This window comes from Talpa occidentalis, unplaced genomic scaffold, assembly GCF_014898055.3.
Source record: "Talpa occidentalis isolate TD23 unplaced genomic scaffold, MPIMG_talOcc4v2.1 talOcc4.2, whole genome shotgun sequence".
NCBI classification, from domain to species: domain Eukaryota; kingdom Metazoa; phylum Chordata; class Mammalia; order Eulipotyphla; family Talpidae; genus Talpa; species Talpa occidentalis.
In genome coordinates this window covers 24,180,081-24,202,741 of record NW_023602073.1, presented here as the reverse complement: position 1 = coordinate 24,202,741, position 22,661 = coordinate 24,180,081, and positions in this window count along the sequence as shown.

Here is a 22,661-nt window from a genome sequence, read left to right as displayed (position 1 = left end):
CTAGTTGAAAATATTATGAATGATTTATTTTCACAAGATAATTTCATCCAATGAATAAATAATCATGCTGATCTTTATTTTCTGTTCTTTGACTTAGACCCTAGGGAAATGCCCTCAAGAAAAGAAAAAGGATTTGTATATCTAATCCCAAAGCTACTGTTTAATCACACTTCAAGGAAATTGCTAAACAAAGAACTTGACTTTGAGTTTGAGCCACCCTCAAACTTAGTGTCCTTGTTTTTTTTTTAAAGATTTATTTATTTATGCATACAAGAACTGGGGTGCAGACCAGAGGTGTGGGGGGTAAGAGGATCCACCAGAGACAGAGCGGGGAACAGAACAGGCAGATTGACTTAAATACACTGCTGAGGGGAGCAGTGGGCGAGACAAGGAGAGGTCTGCTGTGCCATGTGGGTAGCTCCCTGTCCAGGGATCGAATTCGTGCTGCAGTGGCTGGCGATAGCTCGACGGCACCATCCTTTGTTTTTTTTTATGAAGGTAACATTGGTTTACAACACTGTGTGTAACTCAGAGTTGGAGGATCACACCTCCTCAGATGGGCAATACCACCCACCACCAAGGCACCCAGAATCCCCTGCCATCGCTGCCTCCCACTTCGTTCTCTGTCCCTCCTCCTCCCCCTCTGGTGTTGTCAACTCTGCAGTCAGACTTCTAGTGTTTACTGTTGTACTATTGGTTTGGTTTTGTCTGACCCTTTGTTTGGTTTCTCTATTTTCCACATAAAAGAGACAACATCTCTTTTTTAAAATAATAATTTATATGTATTTTACATCATTGTTCATTTTTATTTATTTATTTATTTTTACAATTTTGCTTTCTGTTCTCAGGTGTAGTCCTCACAGAATTCCCACCACCAGTTCATCCGACACCATCACCATAGTCCCTTGTGCTCTTCTTGCCCTTGTTTAGATCCCTCCTCTTCCCCTCCCCTGCAGAATGTCTCTGATTTATAGTTGTCTGTTTATTTTTGTTTTGTTGGGCCTCCGTGGTGGCACAAGGGGTTAAACTCCGCACGATGAAGCAATCCGCAGCCTCTGAAGCATGAGTTTGATCCCCAGCTGGCCAGGGAGCAACCCGCATGGTGAAGCAGACCTCTCCTGTCTTACCTGCTGTTCCCCTCAGCAGTGTATTTCAGTGTATTTGCCTGTTCTTCTCCCCACTCTGTCTCTGGTGAATCCTCTCACCCCTCCCCGACCCCCACACCTCTGGCCTATACCCAGCTTTTGTATGCATAAATAAATAAATCTTTATTTTTGTTTTGTTTTGCTGTGTTTATTATTTTTTTTTTACCTCTTCCCTTATTTGGTTCCCCTATACTCCTCCTGTAAGTGATACCCTCTGATATTTTTTCCCTTCTGACATTTCACTGAGCATAATCCCTTCTAACTCCGTCCATGTTGCTGCAAATGGCATTAATTTATCTTTTTGATTGCTGAGTAGTATTCCATTGTGTATATGTACCACATTTTCTTGATCCGGTCATCTATTTTTGGGCATTTGTGTTGTTTTTAAGTCTTACCTATTATAAATAATGCTGCAATAAACATAGGGGTACAGATATCCTTTTGCATCAATGTTTATGTGTCCTTTGGGTAGATCCCTAGGAGTGGAATTGGTGGGTCATAAGGCAGCACCATTTTTAGTAGACTGAGGAACCTCCAAACAGCTTTCCATAGTGGTTGGACCAGTTTGCACTCCCACCAGCAATGTAGGAGAGTTCCTTTTTCTCCACATCCTTGCCAACATTTGTTGTTGCTAGTTGGTTTTTTTTTTTAAGATTTATTTATTTATTTATACAAGAACTGGGTACAGGCCAGATGCGCGGGAGGGTGAGAAGATTCACCAGAGACAGAGCGGGGAACAGAACAGGCAGACTGACGAAATACACTGCTGAGGGGAGCAGCAGGCCAGTCAGGAGAGGTCTGCTTCGCCATGTGGGCCCCTCGCCGGCCAGCCGGGATCAAACCAGCTCTGCAGATGCTGTGGACAGCTTCACTGTGCTGCACTCAACCGCCTGTACCACCAGGGGAGGCCCGCTAGTTTTTTTTTAATATGTGCCATTCTTAATGGTGTAAGGTGGTATCTCATTGTGGTTTTTATTTGTATTTCCCTGATTATGAGGGATGTTAAACATTTTTTCTTATATCTGTTGGCCATTTGCATTTCCTCTTTGGAGAAGTATTTTTTAAATTCTTCTGCCCATTTTGTGACTAGATTGTTTTCTTTGTTTTTATTGAGTCATGTGAGTTCTTTGTATATCTTTGTGATCAGTCCCTTACCAGTGGCATGGAATGCAAAAATTTTCTCCCAATCAGTAGGGTGTCTTAAAAGAGACATCTATTTTTTTTGACTTTCTCCTTCTGACTTATTTCACTTAGCATTATCTATTCCATTTCCATGCATGTTGTCACAGACGGCAAGAGTTCATCTTGTTTATGGCTGAGTAGTATTCCATCCTATATACCACACTCATCTCTCCTTAGGTACTTGAGTTGTTTGAAAACAAATGCTCACAAGCATGAGACTGATGGGCCACAGAAAATATGTTCAACCAAACATAGGTCTTCTTAACTGTGGACTAAGCTGGTCAGCAACACAGGATAGGTTTGAGGCAACGAGAGGTCACAGCAGCACGACAAAGCCCTCAAAGGCATGATGCCCTGTAAGTTAACCCTCAAGCCTTCGAAGAAAGAAAAGGTCTCTCAGGAGCATGGGTTCTTAGTTTGCTTGTTGTCCCCCCTTCCCTCCTCCTCATCTTCGTCTTCCTTCCTCTCTACTTCAGAGATGTCAGAGGATCCACAAAGCAGAACGTATCAGATATCTCTCATCCCTTAGTGCTTTCTGAGATTGTCCACTGAAAACCGCTGGCTCATTGGCCTAAAATAGGAGTACGAGGCAGCAGTGTGGGGAGCGGTTAGGATTTCTACTGCACCCTTTTGGTGAGAAGTTAGAATAGATCCTGTGAGCTTCTTGGGATCCAGTACCATCTGGGCTCTGACAACTAGAACTTTCCTTGGTATATATCTTCTCTCCAAGTCCTCTCTCCCTATTCCAGTACTTCAGCAACACCGTGATAGCAACTTTAGATGGCAGCACTCCCACGTTTTCCTCTTATCTCAAAAAGTTATTCTTCAGAATGCCTTCTGACCCCAAGGTTGAGCTCCCATCCTCCTCTGCAAGCTGAGTGGTCTTCACCTGGGGGGATGGGGAGGGGCAATGAGCCTTAGACCTGCTCCCTTCTTCTGGGACCTGGTATCTTTATCTTCACCCTATTCTCTTCAGCCAGCCCCTCACCCATGGGCCTTTCATCCCAGCATATAAAGGCACCTAAAATCTTGCAACTTTGGGCCTTCTTGGTGGCACAGGGGTTAAGTCTCAGCACTATGAAGCTATCATCAGCCACTGCAGTACGAGTTCAATCCCTGGCCAGGGAGGTGACCCACATGGCACAGCAGACCTCTCCTGTCTCACCCAGTGCTCCCCTCAGCAGTATATTACAGTAGATCCACCTGTTCTGCTCCCCATACTGTCTCTGGTGAATCCTCTCACCCTTCATCTCTGGCCTTCACCCCAGCTCTTGTATGCATAAATAAAAAAATTAATTTTTAAAAAGAAATCTTGCAACTTCTTGAAATGTCTAAATAAAAAAGGTACACAGCATCCCCTGTCACCAGCAGTGATCATTTAATTTCTTCTCTGCCCTTTCTAGACTTCTTAAAAGAGACATCTGCACTCCTTGCCTCTGCTGCTTCACCCCGCAGTCCCCTTTCGTCCTCCCCAAGGTCCACAGTCTGCCCAAGGCAAAGATTTCCAGCCCAGTGTTTCTCAAAGTCTAGGCTCCACCCGTTTGCACTGGAATCCTGGGGAGGGCTGCTCCTATGTATCTTGGGGGCGTGTGGGGGGATCTGGCAGGATTTCACGATTTTGAGGAGCTGTGGTGACTCATGTTCACCCAAGTGTAAAAGCCGCCAGCTCATCCTTCCATGTGATACGTGGAGATGAGATGCTCCATCTTTTCACACTGTGAGGGCGCCTCTCTCCGAGATGGGCTGTTCTGACTTGTAAGGGAAATTCTCCCGACGTGACATCATAGGCCATGAAGGGGAAAGAGGGAATGCAAACTCATTTTTGTCCCAGCGAAAATGTTCAAAGTTTGATCTCCTTTTCTTTTCTTTAAAGAATCATCTTCTTAAATAACACTCATTTTCAGGCCTTTTTAGAGATTTATTTATGCATACAAGAGCTGGGTTAGAGGCCAGAGATACGGGGTGTGAGTGTATGTGTGTGAGAGAGAGAGAGAGAGCGAGAGAGAGCGAGAGAGAGAGAGAGAGAAAGAGAGAGAGAGGATCCACCAGAGACAGAGTGGGGAACAGAACAGACAGACTGACTGAAGTACACTGCTGAGGGGAGCAGCGGGCCAGTCAGGAGAGGTCTGCTGCTCCACATGGGTTGCTCCCTGGCTGGCCGGGGATCGAACCCGTGCTGCAGAGGCTGCGGATTGCCTCATAGTGCGGTGCTCAACCCCTTGCACTACCAGGGAGGTCCTCCTTTTCTTTTTCTTTCTCTTTTTGCTAATTACTTCCAACTGAAATCGAGATTAGTCTTGGTTCCTGCAGACTTTTGGTATGAAAGGTGTGGCGGAGGAGCTCTGCCTTCTGCCTTATGACCCAGGATGGCATGACCCTCTCTCTTCTTGGCACAAGAGAGGGCGGCGTGGGAGGGAAGTGGTTGTGTCAAGATGGGTGTGGGTTTAGAAGATCCAAGTGCTGATCTCTGCCCCTGTCACCTCATACCCTCCAGCACCAGATTTTATCAGCCAGGTGAGAGGGCTGATACTATTAGAAAGGTGCTGTCTTGAAAACCAAGGCTGCCTTAAAAAGACAAAGGTATTGTCTCTTTTGCTGTGCAGAAGCTCTTTAATTTGATGTAGTCCCAGCTGTTTATCTTTGCCTTCACTATCACTGCTTTGGGTGATGTGTCTGTAAAGATGTCTTTGATGTGCAAATCCCGTAGTGTTTCGCCTATATTTCCTTCTATATATTTTATGGTTTCAGGTCTTATGTCTAGTTCTTTAATCCATTTTGAGTTGATTTTTGTGTATGGTGTGAGGTAGTGGTCAAGCTTCATTCTTTTGCATGTAGCGACCCAGTATTCCCAGCACCATTTATTGAACAAACTTTCTTTGCTCCAATGCATAGTCTTTGCTCCTTTGTCAAAGATTAGTTGATCATAAATCTGTGGGTTTATTTCTGGATTTTCTATTCTATTCCATTGGTCTGTATGTCTGTTCTTGTTCCAATACCATGCAGTTTTAATGATTATGGCTTTGTAGTATAGTTTGAAGTCTGGGAGTGTGATGCCTCCATTTCCTTCTTTTTTTTTCAGTAGAGCTTTGGCTATTCGGGGTTTTTGGTGATTCCATATGAATTTCATCAATAATTGTTCTATTTCTTTGAAGAATGCCATTGAGATTTTGATTGGAATAGCATTGAATCTGTATATTGCTTTTGGTAGGATGGCCATTTTAATAATGTTTATTCTTCCAATCCATGAGCAGGGGATGTCTTTCCATTTCTTTGTGTCTTCTTCTATTTCTTTTAACAGTGTTTTATAGTTTTCTTTGTATAGGTCCTTTACCTCTTTTGTTAGATTTATTCCCAAATATTTGATTTTTTTTGTTTCGATAATAAAAGGGGTGGTTTTTTTTATTTCTTCTTCTTCAGATTTATTGTTTGTGTATAGGAAGGCTACTGACTTTTGCGTGTTCCAACTGGGAGAATATTTTTGCACCCAACACTAATGATAAAGGACTGATCACAAAAATCTGCAAAGAGCTGATGAGACTCAACAACAACAAAGAAAATAATCCAGTCAAAAAATGGGCAGAAGAGCTAAAAAGAAACTTCTCTGAAGAGGAAATGCAAATGGCCAACAGACATATGAAAAAATGTTCAACATCACTTGTAATCAGGGAAATGCAAATCAAAACTACCATGAGATACCATCTCACACCAGTGAGAATGGCACATATTAAAAAAACTAGCAACAACAAATGTTGGCGAGGGTGTGGAGAAAAAGGAACTCTTCTGCACTGTTGGTGGGAGTGCAAACTGGTCCAACCACTATGGAGAGCTGTGTGGAGATTTCTGGACCTACTAAACATAGAGCTTCCATATGATCCAGCAATTCCACTCCTAGGGATTTACCCAAAGGACACAGAAACATCAATTCCAAAGAGCACCTGCACCCCTATGTTTATAGCAGCACTGTTTACAATAGCTAAGCTTTGGAAACAACCCAAATGCCCAAAAACAGATGACTGGATCAAGAAGATGTGGTACATATACAGCATGGAATATTACTCAGCATTCAAAAAAGATAAACACATGCCATTTGCAGCAACATGGATGGCGCTGGAAGGGATCATGCTCAGCGAAATAAGCCAAAAAGAAAAAGAAAAATACCAGATGGTCTCACTCATAGCAGGAATCTAGAAAACTTAAATAAGGGACCAGGAAAATGAATATAAGAAAGTGAAAATCAAAATCAACAAAAAACTATGAACCAGAGACACTTTTTGGGGGGTGGGGGGCGGGAAGGGAAGGATTGGGGTCAGAATGGGGCGTTTGCAATTGTATGGGGGAATATAAAAATAAAATTTAATATTAAAAAATAAATAAATAAATAAATACTAAATGGAAAAAAAAAAAAAAGACAAAGGTAAACTAGTGCGTCAAACCAATCCATGCCCTTATCTCCTGGTTAAATATTTGCATTTTTAAAAAAGATTTATTTATTTATGCATACAAGAACTGGGGTACAGGCCAGAGATGCGGGGGGGGAGGGGCAAGAAGACTCACCAGAGACAGAGTGGGGAACAGACCAGGCAGATTTACTGAAACACACTGCTGAGGGGAGCAGTGGGCAAGTCAGGAGAGGTCTGCTATGCCATGTGGGTCACCTCTTGGCCAAGGATCAAACTCGTGCTGCACAGGGTGCCGACAGCTGCATAGTGCTGAGACTTAACCCCTTGTGCCACCAGGGAGGCACAGATTTGCATTTCTTGACTGACAGAGCCCTGCCAGGAGTCTTGGGGACACGCAGGTGGAGGGGTGGCTAAAGCTCTTCCACCCTTGCCCGAGGTCAGCTTCTGGAGGAGGCAGACTCTCTAAGGGTATCCATTCTATGGGAAGGCCTGCTTCGTAACCTGCATGAAAAGCTGACATTTGTGGTGCCATTTTTATAAAGGAGCGGTTGAGCCATGACAGAGGAATGGTACTACCTGTCTCTTCTGAACTAGGTCAAAGAACTTTAAACTGGGCCAAAGACCTTTGGACTAGGCCAAGAGCGATTGTTCTCAGAACAATTGTCTGAGAAGTCTTCTGATGCGGAGAACCGACTTCCTGTGGAGAACAGAATCAGTCACTGACTATGTCCAGTCAAGAATAGCTGAGGCTGGTTAACAATAGTTAGCGCTTCTCTAACCATTTTCCTCACCTTCTTTTCCTCCCATAAAACCCCCGACTCTATTTCTTTAAGGGAGGAGGCCGCATTCTGGATCTTCTAGCAGAAAATCTTCTTACCCTGAATTTATAATTCTTTGATTCCAAATAAACACATTTTGCCTCCTGAAGTTTGAGGCTGACTCCTGCTAAGACACCGGCATGTCCTCACCAGAGCCTGGTGAGCTGGGCTGGCAGGCTCCCCCTTGCAGGGTGATGGTGATTCTAGGTTGCTTCTCCTCCCTGCAGACAGCTCTCCCCAGCTCTCCCTTCTCCCCCTCAGGCCCCAGTTGGCCCCACAGCCCTGCCCCTGCTGACAGGCAGGAGAGAGCAGAAGACCTATGGCTTCCTCCGCCCCTGCTTTCTCAGGTGGTCCAGCCCCAGGCTCCTGCACATTCATAGAAACAGTGAAGGGATTTGTCTCATGTGGCCTCATTTCACTTTGGGAAAGCCCCGGAGAAGCCGGTCACTGCCTCGTGCACTGGCCCATTCCAAGCCACGCGAAGGCCTGGTTGGGGCGGCACCGTCGTCTTTCGCGTGTCTTGGCGCCCTCTTTGGAAGGCTGCCTCATGGTGGACAGGTGGGGTTAGGCCGAGAGGCCTGCATGGGTGGCTGGAGGGAGGGCTAGAGTGAGCGGGACATGGAGTGATGTTACGAAGGAGAGCTCTGCAGTGGATGATGTCAGTAGCAGGAAGGAAGGGGGTGATGCAGTTTCGGAGCTGGGAGGTGCCCTTTCCTTTGAGGTGCTCGGGGCTCAAGCTGGGCCAGCACACCAGCCTTCTGATGTGCTCTTGGAAAGAGCTCTGGAGGTGGGCCGGGGCGGGCCGGGTTTTCATCCTCCGAGAAATAAAACTGCCAGAGTGACGTCACAACATGCACGGGGAGAGCTGGGTGGGGTGCAGGCAGCAGGTTTATAAACTTAAGTGGCCTCCCCTCTCCATCTCCCCACCCCTAAGTTGAAATTCAGCCCCCCCACCCCAAAGTAAAATCAGTGGAGTCCAGAAGAAGTCCCATTTCACAGATAGTGGGGGAGGCCCCAGAACCTCTGTCTGTGGGCTTGGGAAGACCAGATGGGCCTTGGGGGACACCTCACCCTAAAAGGCCTCCATGAGAGAAGACATGGCGCCACCTTCCCGCTTCTAAAAACTCCAGTGATTGCTTTAGTAGACCTTCACCTTTCTATCAAGTAGGAGAGGATTCTAGGCCTCCTTCCTGGGACATGCAAAAGCACATGTGACTTACTAGGAGGAGCAGGAGAGGCTGCCTCATGTCAAAGCAGTTGTGGGAAAACGAGCAAGATTTTCTTTACTTTGGCATATTCACTAAGGAGGCTGCTATCTAAGTGAGAACACTGAGAAACTGTATCTTCTAAATCTGTGTAATAATATATTTTGCAGACATAGATGGGTATATGTATTTACTTCTTTAATAGATTGTGTATATTTATGTTATTTCTATACTGTGTAGTATGTATTTATATTTATAGTACGCACTATATGTATTTATATTTACAATGTACATTATACACATTTTAAGAGTGAAAAGGGAGAAGTGGAGATGAAATTATTTCATTGGATAATTTTGAAGACAACATGGGAAATGCTTTAATATAACGGCAAATTTATTTTATTTATTTTTTATTATTTTTTAAAGATTTATTTATTTATTTATACAAGCACTGGGTACAGTCAGAAGCACGGGAGGGTGAGAGAATTCACCAGAGCCAGAGCAGGGAACAGAACAGGCAGACTGACGAAATACACTGCTGAGGGGAGCAGCGGGAGCGGCAGGGGAGGTCTGCGCGCCATGTGGGACCCTTACCGGTGGCTGGGGATTGAACCAGAGCTGCAGAGGCTGCGGGCAGCTTTGCAGCCCAGAGCTCAACCGCTGTGCCACCAGGGGAGGCCCTATAATGGCAAATTTAAAAAGCAGATGGTGATACCACATACACAGCTTAATGATTAAAAATATATATCAAATGTCCACACACACATGCCTGGGAAAAATGACAGGAAAAATGTCAAAATCATAACAGTGATCTTCTCTGAGGAGTATAATTATGAGTGACTTGTTTCTGTTTTGAACATTAAAAACATCAGTGAAAAAATTGACATTTGTAACATAAAAGAGAACACTCAATGAATATCATTTTTAAATGATTTTTTTTTAGCATCTAGAGATGCAAATGAATGCGGGTTATACAACATTCCGGGGCAGTCCGGTTAGGATGCTTTTCCTCATGGATTTACTAATTTCCCTTGCTCTGTAAATTGGCCTAATCCACACCCACAAATTGTCTCCTTCCTGCCTGGGGCAGCAGGTCCCTGGTGGTGTTGAAGTCACTCCAGCCCCATAAACCCACAGACAAGCACACCCCGCTTGTAACTGCACAATTGTCAGACATGGCCCTTTAGGAGAAGGGATAGGATGCTGTGGAGACTTCATCTAGGGGATGATAAAGAAAGCACAAGAAACTGCTCACTTCTGGGGAATAACAAAGAGCTTCTGTCTTCAAACCCACAAGGCTGGGTATGACATCTCTTAAAGCAAAGCCCTTAGCTATCCTTTCTGGAACATGCTTCTTTCTTCTGGCCAGCATCCCTTTTCCAGTGCCGGAACGGGACCCCCTTCCTGTTGCATCCACACCCCTGGGCAGAGGTCCCGGTGGTGATTCCACCTGCTGGCTGCTGGTGTCTGGTGGTGACATCATCAGTCTGAAGATGGCCTTGTGAGGACTAGTCGGGGGCCAGGGCATAGGCGAGGCTGGCAGTGGTGCAGCAGGGACTCAAGTACAAACCTGAGGGTGGGTAAGGGGTGAAGAGGGTCCTGGGGTACTCTTCTGGGTCCCTGAAGCAAGTGGCTGTCTGGGAAGTATGTGTTCAGTAGTTCCATGGGGCTCACCTGTCTGAGTGGATGGACCACCCTCAGGGGCTTTCATCCTGCTCCTTGTCTGGACAGGTGACATGCCCCAAGCGCTGTGTTTATTCTGCGCATTTGCACCCTAATCTGCAAGTCCCAGGGTCTGCTCCCCTTTGCAGAAGGTGTCTTTGTGTCTGACTTTTCCTCAGAAAGTCTCAGAGAGGAGGTATTATGGGTCTGGGTTATTGAGAGCAGAGTGTTTTTCAAACTGTCTTGAGACACATTAGTGGGTGGAGAAATCAATTTCATGGATTGGAGTCAGCATTTAAAAGAGAAAGGATGAAGGAGAAACAGTGGGATAGGAGTGAACTGAGCTGAGTTGAAACTATCAGTGTATTGCATAGAGTTAGGGTCAGCACAACTTTCTGGAATTTGTATGAAACATTCATTTCAGTGTTTTATGTACACATGTCTGTTTGTGTGTGTGTGTGTGTGTGTGTGTGTGGTGTCAGGGTGTAGGATGTATGCAGGTGCCACTGCCAGATGAGTCTGGAAGCCACCGGTTTAGGGACATGCTGCTTGTATGGACTGGATGGAAGAAGAAACAAACATTTGGCCTCTGTCCCTGGTTCTAGCCACAGGACTCCTAACACCCTGGAGTCTCCTGAGGGACAGAGGGCCTGTTCTTCATAATGAGCCCCTCTTGCCGGTACACAAGTTTATGCCAATGAGATGGCTCTTGGGGGGCTCTCGATGGCTTTAGGGTGGAGCTAGTAGCCAGAGGAATCAACCATGTGGTCAGAAGGCTGGACCGTTCAGCCCCTTGAGCTCTGGGGAGAAGCGAGGGGTTGGAAATTTCAGCCACCAACGGCCAGTGACTTAGTCAATTGTGCTTAAGTAAAGAAATCTCCATCAAGTCCCAAAACAATCTGTGGCAGTTTGTGGTGAACGTTGAGTCCCTGGGGGCTGGCATACCCTGAGAGGGCCAGGAAACGCAGCACTGGCACCCCCACCTTGCCCTGTGCATCTCTTCACTTGGTTGCCCTGAGCGTATCCTTTATGATAAACCAATACCCTGAGTTAAGGTGTTTTTACTAAGTTCTCTGAGTCACAGTAGTGAATTATCAAACGGGAGGGGAGAGTGGGCATGGGAACCCCCAGACTCGTTGGTCAGAGGAAAGGGAGAGTGGGCTGGGCACCTTTTTTATGGCAGAGTTGGCAAGGCAGTCCTGGAGTGAAGTCAGCCCGGGGTCTGTGCCAGCTCCAGACAGTCAGTGTCTGAACCGACTGAATTGCAGGACACCCCGTTGGTGCTGCAGAACCGCTGGTGCGTGGGCAGCCCCGTGCATCAGGTGTCAGCGCAGACAACTCAGGGGCCGCGAAGGGGAGCTGGGGTTCCACCGTGACCTGTAAGCGGGTGGCCCGGCCTGGCCTCTCTCCCCCATGCCTTCCCAGCCGGCACAGGTGCACTCCCCTCCAGATATGTTCCCTCCTGGCATGCGAAAGGCTTATGTTGTCTCCCTCACTTACTTGGGAATTAATGAAATACTGTCATAGCATTGGTTATTTCTTTTTTCTTTCTTTTTTTTTTAAAGATTTATTTATTTATTTATACAAGATCCAGGGTACAGATCAGATGCACGGGAGGGTGAGAGAATACACCAGAGACAGAGCGGGGAACAGAACAGGCAGACTGATGAAATACGCTGCTGAGGGGAGCAGTGGGCGTGACGGGAGAGGTCTGCCGCGCCATGTGGGACCCTCGATGGCTGGGATTGAACCGGCGCTGCAGAGACTGTGGACAGCTTCACAGCACGGTGCTCAACCGCCTGCGCCACCAAGGGAGGCCCAGTATTGGTTATTTCGATCTGGGTGTACCCCGGACTCCCTAGTTACGGGGAATGTCAGCAGAGGCCAAAGATGCCTTGTCTAGATTTTGTTCTCTAGCACAGCACTCTCCAACAGAAAGCATGGGCAAAGTTAGATTGTTCTAATTGCCACTACAAAAAGACAAAAAGCAAAAAGAAATGAATGGAATGAATTTTAATATTGTTTCATTTAATCCTATATATCTGAAATGGCATCATTTCAGCATAAAGTGATTCTTTTCTTTTTTTAAAGATTTATTTATTTAGGCATACAAGAACTGGGATACAGGCCAGAGGTGTGGCAGGGGTGTGTGTGTGTGTGTGAGAGGATTCACCAGAGACAATGTGGAGAGCGGAATAGGCAGACTGACTGAAATACATAGCTGAGGGAAGCAGCGGGGAGACAGGAGAGGTCTGCTGCACCATGTGGGTAGCTCTCTGGCCGGGGATCGAACCTGTGCTGCGGATAGCATCGTAGTGCTGCGTCTTAACCCCTTGCACCACTAGGGAGACCCCTTAATATATATATTTTTAATAACCTCAATGTGAAAGGGTGCTCGTGTTGCTAGAGAGGAAATTATTTATGATACATCCTACTATATGACCTCAAAATGATAGCACAAAACTTGTCAACACTCATTATTCTAAAGATATAGTGCATTGGGTTGGTTCTTGGCAGGTTCAGGGGTCACTCTACTCTTGTCCTCAGCCTTACTGGTTTGGGACCCCTTAGTTTCTTTTTTTCATGTAGCAGAGTGTCCTCTCCTTCAGGAGAATGGAGTGCAGAGCGGAGACGTAGCCCTGGCCTGATAGTTATTAGTGTCTCTTTCTGCAAATGGCCAGATTCCATTTTATTTATTACTCTTAGGTTGGCCTATTTAAAAATAATCAAGGGCCTCTCCTGGTGGCGCAGCGATTGAGCTCTGGGCTGCGAAGTTGCCCGCAGGCAGCCTCTGCAGTGCCGATTCAATCCCCGGCCACTGGCAAGGGTCCCACATGGCGTGCAGACCTCTTCTGCCGCGCCCGCTGCTCCCCTCAGCAGTGCATTTCGTCAGTCTGCCTGTTTTGTTCCCTGCTCTGCCTCTGGTGAATTCTCTCACCCTCCCGCGCTTCTGACTGTACCCAGTGCTTGTATAAATAAATAAATCTTAAAAATATATAAAAATAATCAAATAATCAAACTCTGATGATAGATTTTGAAGCCCCTGACCTCCTCCTTGAAAATCAGATTCTTGTCACCTACAGTACTTCTGCAGTTTTGTAAAAATGCACTTAAATTTAATGTTTTATGTATTTAATAGATCATACATTTGCATGTTTCCAAATTCAAATGGTACAACTCTGTGCAGTCTATGAACAATCTTTTTTCCCATTCTTGTCTCCTCACCATGCTGCTCCTGTCCCCAGAGCCAAACCATTGTTTCTAAACCCAGAGATTCTTTCAGTCGAATATCTGTGAGCTAATACGGGTATTATGCTCCCTCTGGCTTCTCTTACACAGATGGTGGCGTGCATTGTGTATTGTTTTCACCTTGGGCTGTTTAGGGTTTTTTTCCCCCTTAAAAACGTATCTTGGAGCAGAAAAGCCGTGTTGAGAAAGCTCTCCCCCAGAGGCACGGCTTTCATCTGACGAATCACTCAGAAACTCTGGAGTCTGATCAAAGCGATTGCAACACTTTGAGAGTCATGTAGCTACAGAAACAGTAAGGACCGTGGTTAGTGCGCTGAGGTTAGTGCTCGGGCTGTGAGGTCCTGGGCTCTGTGCTGCAGACCAGCTGCCCCAACAGGTTTGCAGCTGAGTGTTGCGCACCCCTCCTTCCCCGGCTCCCCCCATTTCCCCAACTCCCTGGGGCAGAATCGGCAGACCCCTCCCCCCACAGCGTGGGCACAGGGGGCAGTGGCAGCCAGGTGGCCGGGCCTGTTTCCCCTCGCCTGCCCTCTTCCCCGAGTGGCATGGAAAGATTGTGGATGGGACTGGTGAAGAGTGCACCCCCTGCTTGTGGAAGAATAGCTCTGGTGGGCTTGGCCACCGAGGGGACACTCCCATGTCCTCCAAATGCCCCAGGTAGAAGAGCTATTCTGGGTAGACTTGGCAGCTGGTGAAGACTGGAGAATCCAGACTCCCGTCATCACCCACTTCCCCAGCCCTGGGCTGTAAAGGATCTGTGTTGGGTGTTAGTTCCCTCATGGCTCCTGTTGGTGAGGGTCCCTGACCTCTCAGCCAACACACAGAGATCCTGTCCAGGCAAGGGTTAGAGCGACCCTCAAGCCCAGCAATCGCAACTATGGCAGCACGAGTTTGATCACTGGCCAGGGAGCTACCCACATGGCGCAGCAGACCTCTCTGTCTCGCCTGCTCCCCTCAGCAGTGTATTTCAGTAGATCCGCCTGTTCTGCTCCCCACTCTGTCTCTGGTGAATCTTCTCACCCCCTGCACCTCTGGCCTACACCCCAGTTCTTGTATGAATAAGTAAAAAAATCTTTTTTTTTTTTAAAGTAAAGTGATAAGACCAGCAGCACCCTTCTACTGCGAAGGGGCTCTACTTTCATTAGATCCAACCACTGAGCAACGTATGCCTGGCATTTTTTTTTTTTTAAGATTTATTTATTTATTATTTATACAGGCACTGGGTACAGTCAGAAGCGCAGGAGGGTGAGAGAATTCACCAGAGCCAGAGCGGGGAGCAGAGCAGGCAGAAGGACCGAAGTACACTGCTGAGGGGAGCAGCGGGCGGCAGGAGAGGTCTGCGCGCCATGTGGGACCCTCCTCTGCTAGCCGGGGAGCAGCTGGGGATCGGGGGATCAAACCAGCACTGCAGAGGCTGCGGGCAGCTACGCAACCCAGCACTCAACCGCTGTGCCACTGGGGAGGCTCATGCCTGGCATTTTTTTTAAGATTTATTTATTTATACAAAAACTGGGGTACAGGCCAGAGGCATGGGAGGGTGAGAGGATTCACCAGAGACAGCGCGGGGAGCAGAACAGGCAGATGGACCAAAAACACTGCTGAGAGGAGGAACGGGCGAGACAGGAGAGGTCTGCTGCGCCATGGGGGTATCTTCCTGGTTGGCGGAGGATCGAACCTGCACTGCAGAGGCTACGGACAGCTTCACAGCTCCGCTCCCAACCCGCTGCGCCCCCGGGGAGGCCCATGCCCTGCATTGTTATTGAAAACAAAATCAACTAGCAACTCTTGGAGGCTGATCAGCGGATGTGACACCAACAGAGGCAGACTAGCCAGAGGCATGTTAGGAGGCCAGAGAAAGAGACTATCAGAGAGCCCAGCCAAACCCGGCCGAACTCCCTGGTGGTTAGGAGCTCCGTGTGCCGTCCAGCCCGGGTGACCCCGCCAGGGAGCGGGATGGGAACCCTGACTCAACATGGGATCAGACTGTAAACTCCCGGTGTGGGTAAACAGCCTCCAGGCACACAGATCCAGTGGGCCAGGGCAAAAACCTGACTGGACTGGGGTGTGAACATAGCCTCTGACTAGCCAGGGACTGACCCAGGTGGCCTGCAGGACACCAGGCTTGGAGAGAAAATTGAGGGTAAAAGTTTGAGGTGAGGTAGCAGAGTCTGCACAGGGCAGGGCAGATGCCTCACAGAACTTGCCGCATCACTAATCAAGGAGACAGCAGTGATCCCCGGAGGGGGAGAGTGGTATGTAGCATGTAGCGTTACTACAATGTATTATCTAGTTTTCAACCCAAATTATGAGACATACAAAGAAACGGGGAAAAAGCAGGCAACAGAAACTACCTTTACAGCACCCGGATGTTGGAACTAACAGAAATCTTCAAAGCATGGTGAGGCCTCCCTGGTGGCGTAAGGGGTTGAGCACAGCCCTGTGAGGCTGTCTGCAGCCACTGCAGCACAAGTTCGATCCCCAGCCAGGTAGCTGAGGGGAGCAGCGGGTGAGACAGGAGACATGTTGCAGCAGATCTCTCCTGTCTTACCCGCTGGCTGTTCCCCTCGGCAGTATATTTCATTAGATCTGCCTATTCTGCTCCCCACTCTGTTTCTGGTGGATCCTCTCACACTCCCCCCGCCCCCCCCCATAGCTCTGGCCTGTACTCCAGCTCTTGTATGCATAAATAAATAAATCTTTAAAAAAAAAAAGAAGTAAATGGCTAACGAAGTAAAGAAAGGCAGGGTGATGATGTCTCATCAGTGGGAACTATACAGAGACAGAAAGTATGAAGTAGAATTGAATGGAAATTCTAGAATTGAAAGTATAATAACTGAAATGAGAAGTTGACTCAAGGACCTCCACTGCCTCTCTCAGCTGGCAGAAGGAGGAATAAGCAAACTGGGAGAGAGACGTATGGGGATTAGGCAATGCTAGAACAAAGAGAAAAGAAAATGGAAAAAATTCTTTGAGTCTCAGAGAAATGTGGGGCACTGTTAAGCACCTTATATCTGCCTCATGGGGTATACCAGAAGGAGAGGAGAGCAGGAAAGGAACAGAAAAACTATTCAAAGCAACAGTGGCTGAAAACTACCCAACTTTGCTGAAAATGGTCAATCTATATACCCAAGGAGCTAAGTAAGGTTGAAGCAGAGTCACACCTCGCACACCCTTGTCCAGGAAGACAGCAAAGCAGGTTGCTAGTCCCAGGGATGAGGTAGCCATGCCTGAACCACACAGAGTAAGCAAAGGGGTGATGCAGTGGCCCCCTGAAAGGAAAATGGGGGAACGTATGCCTGCCAGAAAAAATAGCATGCCCACTCCTGAGAGTTACCTTCAGTCACTAAAACAATTGACCTGCAACCTGAATCCAGGGCTTTGTCTAGAAATGGAGGCTCTGATGTGTAATGCTTGAATCCCGGCTCTGCCCTCACTAACCGTATAACTGAGGATTTGCTTAAACCTCTGTCCCACATCTCTAAGATGGGACTTATAGGATCTGTCTCGTAGGATCCTCATGAGGATTAGGCAAGTTAAAATAGCTGAGGTGCTTACCACAGTTGCTGGGATATACTTAATATTAGGTCTTATTATGGAGACACTTTCATAAGGCTTTGCAAGCTGAATAACAGGCAGCTGGCTTGTAACACACAGACCAATCAAAAGTGGGTGCTGGGCCTCCCTGGTGGTGCAAGGGGTTAAGTCTCAGCACTATGAAGCTGTCAGCAGCCACTGCAGCATGAATTTGATCCCTGGTCAGGGAGGTAACCACGTGGTGCAGCAGACCTCCCTTGTCTCGCCCGCTGCTCCCCTCAGCAGTGTATTTCAGTTAGTCTGCCTGTTCTGTTGCCCGCTCTGTCTCTGGTGAATCCTCTCACCCCCCATACCTCTGGCCTACACCCCAGTTCTTGTATGCATAAATAAATAAATCTTAAAAAAAAACCCCATAAAACAAAAGTGGCTGCTGAAGTGCAGGGCTGCAGGCGGAAGTCAGATGTCTTCTCTGAGAGAGGGTGTGATGACGAGTGTGGCCATGGTGTTGGCTTGGGGCAGGAGCAGGGTAAAAGGGAAATGGACTGTGTCTTGTGGAGCCAGTAGACTATCTGAGGAGGTAATGACTTTCCCCTGAATTCATCTGCGCGGGAGCACCCCAAAACCAGGGCCTGTGCATCCTATATATGTCTATTTTCAATTCCGCCCAGAAAGATCTGGGGTGGACCGAGGTGTGGGCACGTGCACTTGTTATGGTCAGGGATCCTGGAGGAAATGTCCTCTTCATCCAAGACCATGAAGCGCACAGTCTCTGTGGCCCAGGTGTTCCACAGAGACAGGAATCCCAAAGCTTGACCTCTGGGCTAAAGAAGCATGTGGTAGTGCATGCAAAGGCACAGTACGAGACAGAACAATACAGAACATACGACATGTCCAAAGCGCTGTGGCAAATTAGTGGGGAAGTATGGAGGCAGTATGGAGCACATACATCTAGGTGAAGACTTCATGGGAGAGGTCCACGAAATCGGATGACGGAGGGGTCTCCCCCTGTAGAAGCCCCTTCTGATGGGATGCTGGGCAGGCAGAGCCGTCAGCTGGAACAGGCACTGAAGCGGGGGATAAGAAGAGGAGGGAAGCTCTGTGGAGCATCAGGGATGGTTTTCCTGAGTTTGACGTGACCTCTCTTCTGCTAAATGCATTAAGGGGACTAGTCAGGAAAGGGAACTATGGAGCCATGGCTGAACATTTTGACAGAAATGATGTGCATTTGCCAACTTTCAGTCGCATCGGAGGGCAAAGCGATGAAGATTTTAGAGGTTTAAGCTCTGAGAGTAAATACTTCCCAAATATCTTTGATCATAAAGCAAGGGAGGATGTGCTCCATCAAAGGAGGAAGTTAATCAAGAAAGAAGAAGACAAGAAGAACCACAACGCGGGAGACATGGGATTCAACATACAAGGGAGATGGAGGGGCTTCCCAGGACAGCAGCCAGGGGAGATTCCAGAACGTGACCCACGACCACGGAGAGAAAATACCCCAGGTCGGGGCAGCTTGCAAAGCTGAGAAGATATGCTTTCACAAGGCCTGAAATTATTAGAATTCTCAGTGCTTCTAAATATTGAGGAGGGGAGACTTCTGGCTTCTAGTTAGGCACGTAAGGGACTTAGAAGTCACCAGTGCATCCTAACAACAAATGAAAAATAAACTGAAAAACCAACTGCAATTCTTCTTGGAGCTGTCAGAGAAGTTAGGTCACAGGATAAATTGCTGCCTCCAAAATTGGAAAGACAGCTGGTTGGATACAGAAAATCACAACTTGCCACACCAGGAGCCCGTGAGCCAGAGCCTCCACAGGAACCGGAGATGTGTATGGAAAACTAAAACGGTAATGGATCCATTGCTAGAGGCGCAGTGTGGACAGCCTGTGAGGGATAAAAACCCCAGCAGGACCCAGCCACAGGGGGAGAGGGTCATCCTTTTGTGAGTTTTACCTCCAGGAGTTTCACCAGTTCCCACAGTAAATACATAGCAGAGAAAGGTCCCTTCTTGTTTCTGGCTGGGAGAGGGTGAAAGGGCCATTTTGCTATACACCAGAGCATTCTGCTTCTCTTAAAAGGGTCTGCCCTAGGAGAAACCTGCTAACTAGAGCCTGTCCTACAGGGTATTATAAGAACCCAACTGACCTGGGGGGAGAACACTCACCTCTAGCCCATGGTAGCATTCCTTCCTTCCTGAGGGGGGGGAGGTAAGAAATATTCTGAAGTGGGGGCCTCCCTGGTGGTACAAGGGGTTAAGACTCAGCCTTTGGAGCTACCCGCAGCCACTGCAGCACGAATTTGATCCCCGGCCGGGGAGGTGACCCACATGGCGCAGCGGACCTCTCCTGTCTGGCCCGCTGTTCCCCTCCTCAGTGTATTTCAGTCAGTTTGCCTGTTCTGCTCCCCGCTCTGTCTCTGGTGACTCCTCTCACCCATCCCCCCACACCTCTGGCCTGTACCCCAGCTCTTGTATGCATAAATAAATAAAAAAAAAAAACTAAAAAAAAGAGAAATATTCTAAAGTGCATGGTCCAGGACACAGGCTCACTAAGACTGATATATAGTCATAGGATTGTATAAAACTTCTACTTCTGCCATTTCTACCTCATTAATAAGGGCTATTTTTATTAGTTTCTTTTATCTGGTGTATCATGTCCAGCTATTGAGGAAAAAAATCTATAAGGCATACTAAAAGGCGAAAAAAAAAATTTCAAGAGATGGAGAAAGCGTCAGAATCAGACATGGCAGTGATGTTAAATTACCAGGCTGTGGCTTTAAATCTTCCAAGGCCTCTGGTGGAAAGTAGGTGGCACAGATGGGCAATGTAAGCAGAGAGATGGAAATCCTAAGACAGAAGCAAAAGAGACGCTAAAGATCAAAAATGCTGTAACGGAAATGAAGAATGTCTTTGATGGGCTTATTGGTAGTCTGGACTCGGTGGAGGAAACAACATCTAAATATGAGGCTGTAGCAATGGAAACCTCCCAAACTGAAAAAGAGAACAAAGACTAAAAAGATACAGGATGTGGTTCCATGGCCTGTGGGACAACTACAGATTCTACAGCACATGCATAGTGCGAACACCAGAAGAGGAAAGAGTGAGGAAATGTTTGGAACAAAAATGATTGAAAATTTCCCTAATGTCAGACACCAAACCATAGATACAGGAAGCTCAGAGAACAGCGGGCAGGCCTAATGCAAACAAAACAAAACAAACAAACAAAAACTTTCCTCTTAGGCACATTCTTTTCAAACTATAGAAAATCAAAACTAAAGAAGAAATCCTGAAACAAGCCAGAGGGAAAAAACCACCCAACCTATTAAGCTCCAATGATGCAAGTGACGCCTGACTTCTCAGAAAGCATGCAATCAGGAAGAGAGTGGAGTGAGAGATTTCAAATATCGAGAGCATACAACCAGCAACCTAGAATTATCTACTACCCTGCAAAAGTATCTCTCAAAAATGATGGAGAAATGAAGACACTGACAAAATTGAGGGAATTTGTTGCCAATAGATCTGCCTTGCAGAAAGTGTTAAAAGAAGTTCTTTAGAGAAAAGAAAAATTATATAGGACTGAAATCTGGATTTACACAAAGGCAAAAAAATGTGTTAAAGAAGGAATAAGGGAAGTAAAATAAAATAAAAAAAATTAATTGTTCTATCAGATACATTTTTCAAAATAATAGCAACCATGTATATGATAATGTCAATGTGTAATACGTATACAATGTATACATACAGATTTGACAGTACTCATGTATATATCATATATAAGTGAAATGAGGAACAACAGTGAGTTAAGGGACAAGAAGGAGAAATTGGGATTATTTTGTTATAAGATTATTGTTGTTATGCTACCTAGGAAGTTATATAGTGTAATTTGAAGGTAGACTTGTATTCATTGTAACTGTATATTGCAAACACTGGGACAGCAAAACTGATATGCTAAGAGAAGAAGAGAGAGTTGAACCCACAAAATGCTCAGTTAAAACTACATAAGAGAAGAAGTGGAAAACAAAAACAAGAACAAAGAACAAGCAATACACAGAAAACAGTAACCAATGTGGTAACATCATTATTCATTTTGAATGTCAATGGCCTAAATGCACTAATTAAAAGAGATTGTTAGAAAACATAAATTAAAAAGCACAATCCAAACTACATGTTCTCTTCAAGAAAACCACTTAAATATAAAGCCACCTAGATTAAAAATAAACAGAGAAACATATGCCATACTAACATCAAAGGAATGCAGGAATAGCTACATTAATTTCAGGCAGTGCAACTTCAAGAAAAAAGAAAGTCATGGGGGATAGGAAGGGCATTACATAATGATAGGGTCAATTCTTCAAAAGCCAACAATCCTTAACATATATGCAACTAACAACAGAGAATCAAAATACAAGGGTCAAATCAGAACTACAAGAGGAAAAAGATAATCCACTTTCAAAGTTGGAATTACATTTCTCAAAGTTGTTACTGCATTTGCCTATCACAGTTGTAGACTTTAGCACTCCTCTATCATAAATGGACAGATTTGGAAGTCAAGAAATCACTATGGACCAAGTTGAAGTGTATCTCCCAGGTTCCTTTGCAGTAAGGTGTGACCAAGTAACCAAGTTCTGACAAGAAGGATCTAATCTGAACTATGGTTTGCCAGTTTGCAGGATCCTTAAGAGATACTGAGTTCATGCCTTCTGGACTTTCTATTCCCTTTTATTTTCTTTCTGTTTTCTGGGATGTAGATGTGGTAGTTGAAGCTGAAGCTGCCATTTTAGGATTATGAGGTAACTGGATGTGGAGACTACATAAGATGAAAGAATAAAGTGCAAGTAGCCTGGGTCTTTGGTGCTACGTAAGTTTATCTCTAAATTTTTATGAAGGAGAGAAATAGGCTTGCTTTAAACATTCTTGCTTTGGGGTTTTTGTCATGCTCAGCAGAACTGAAGTCAATTAAGAAATCGATACAGGAGTTAGATTGCATTCATTATATCATTTTTAAATTAAATCTGGATTAGAGATTAGTGACGATGGCTTCGACCTGTAGCCAATGATGTGGAGTTCCGTTATTAATACTTAGGTCTTGAGCTTTAAGAACAGGCTAAAGAATACATATCTAGCTGGCCAGAGGATCCCTAAATCTTAGGGTGCACACAAATCATCTGGGGATCTTACTGGGACACACATCTGACTCGCTTGGTCAGGAATGGGACCTGAGTTTCTGCTTTTGTAATGAGCTCCCCAGTGTGGAGGCTGCTGTTCCACACTAGTAAAGAGCTATTTTCTATCCCACTGAAGTAAGTTGGAGTCCAGAGAGAAGGCCTCTGAGCCTGTCCTGGGTCCTGCCTCGGGGCGTACTTACTGCTTGGGTTCTTGGGGAGAAGTTAGTGAGAACACCTGGGTAACTCAAAACATGCCTATGTCTGTGACCCCTCCCCCCCTTCAGGATTCAGGGTCTGGGTGTGGCCTGA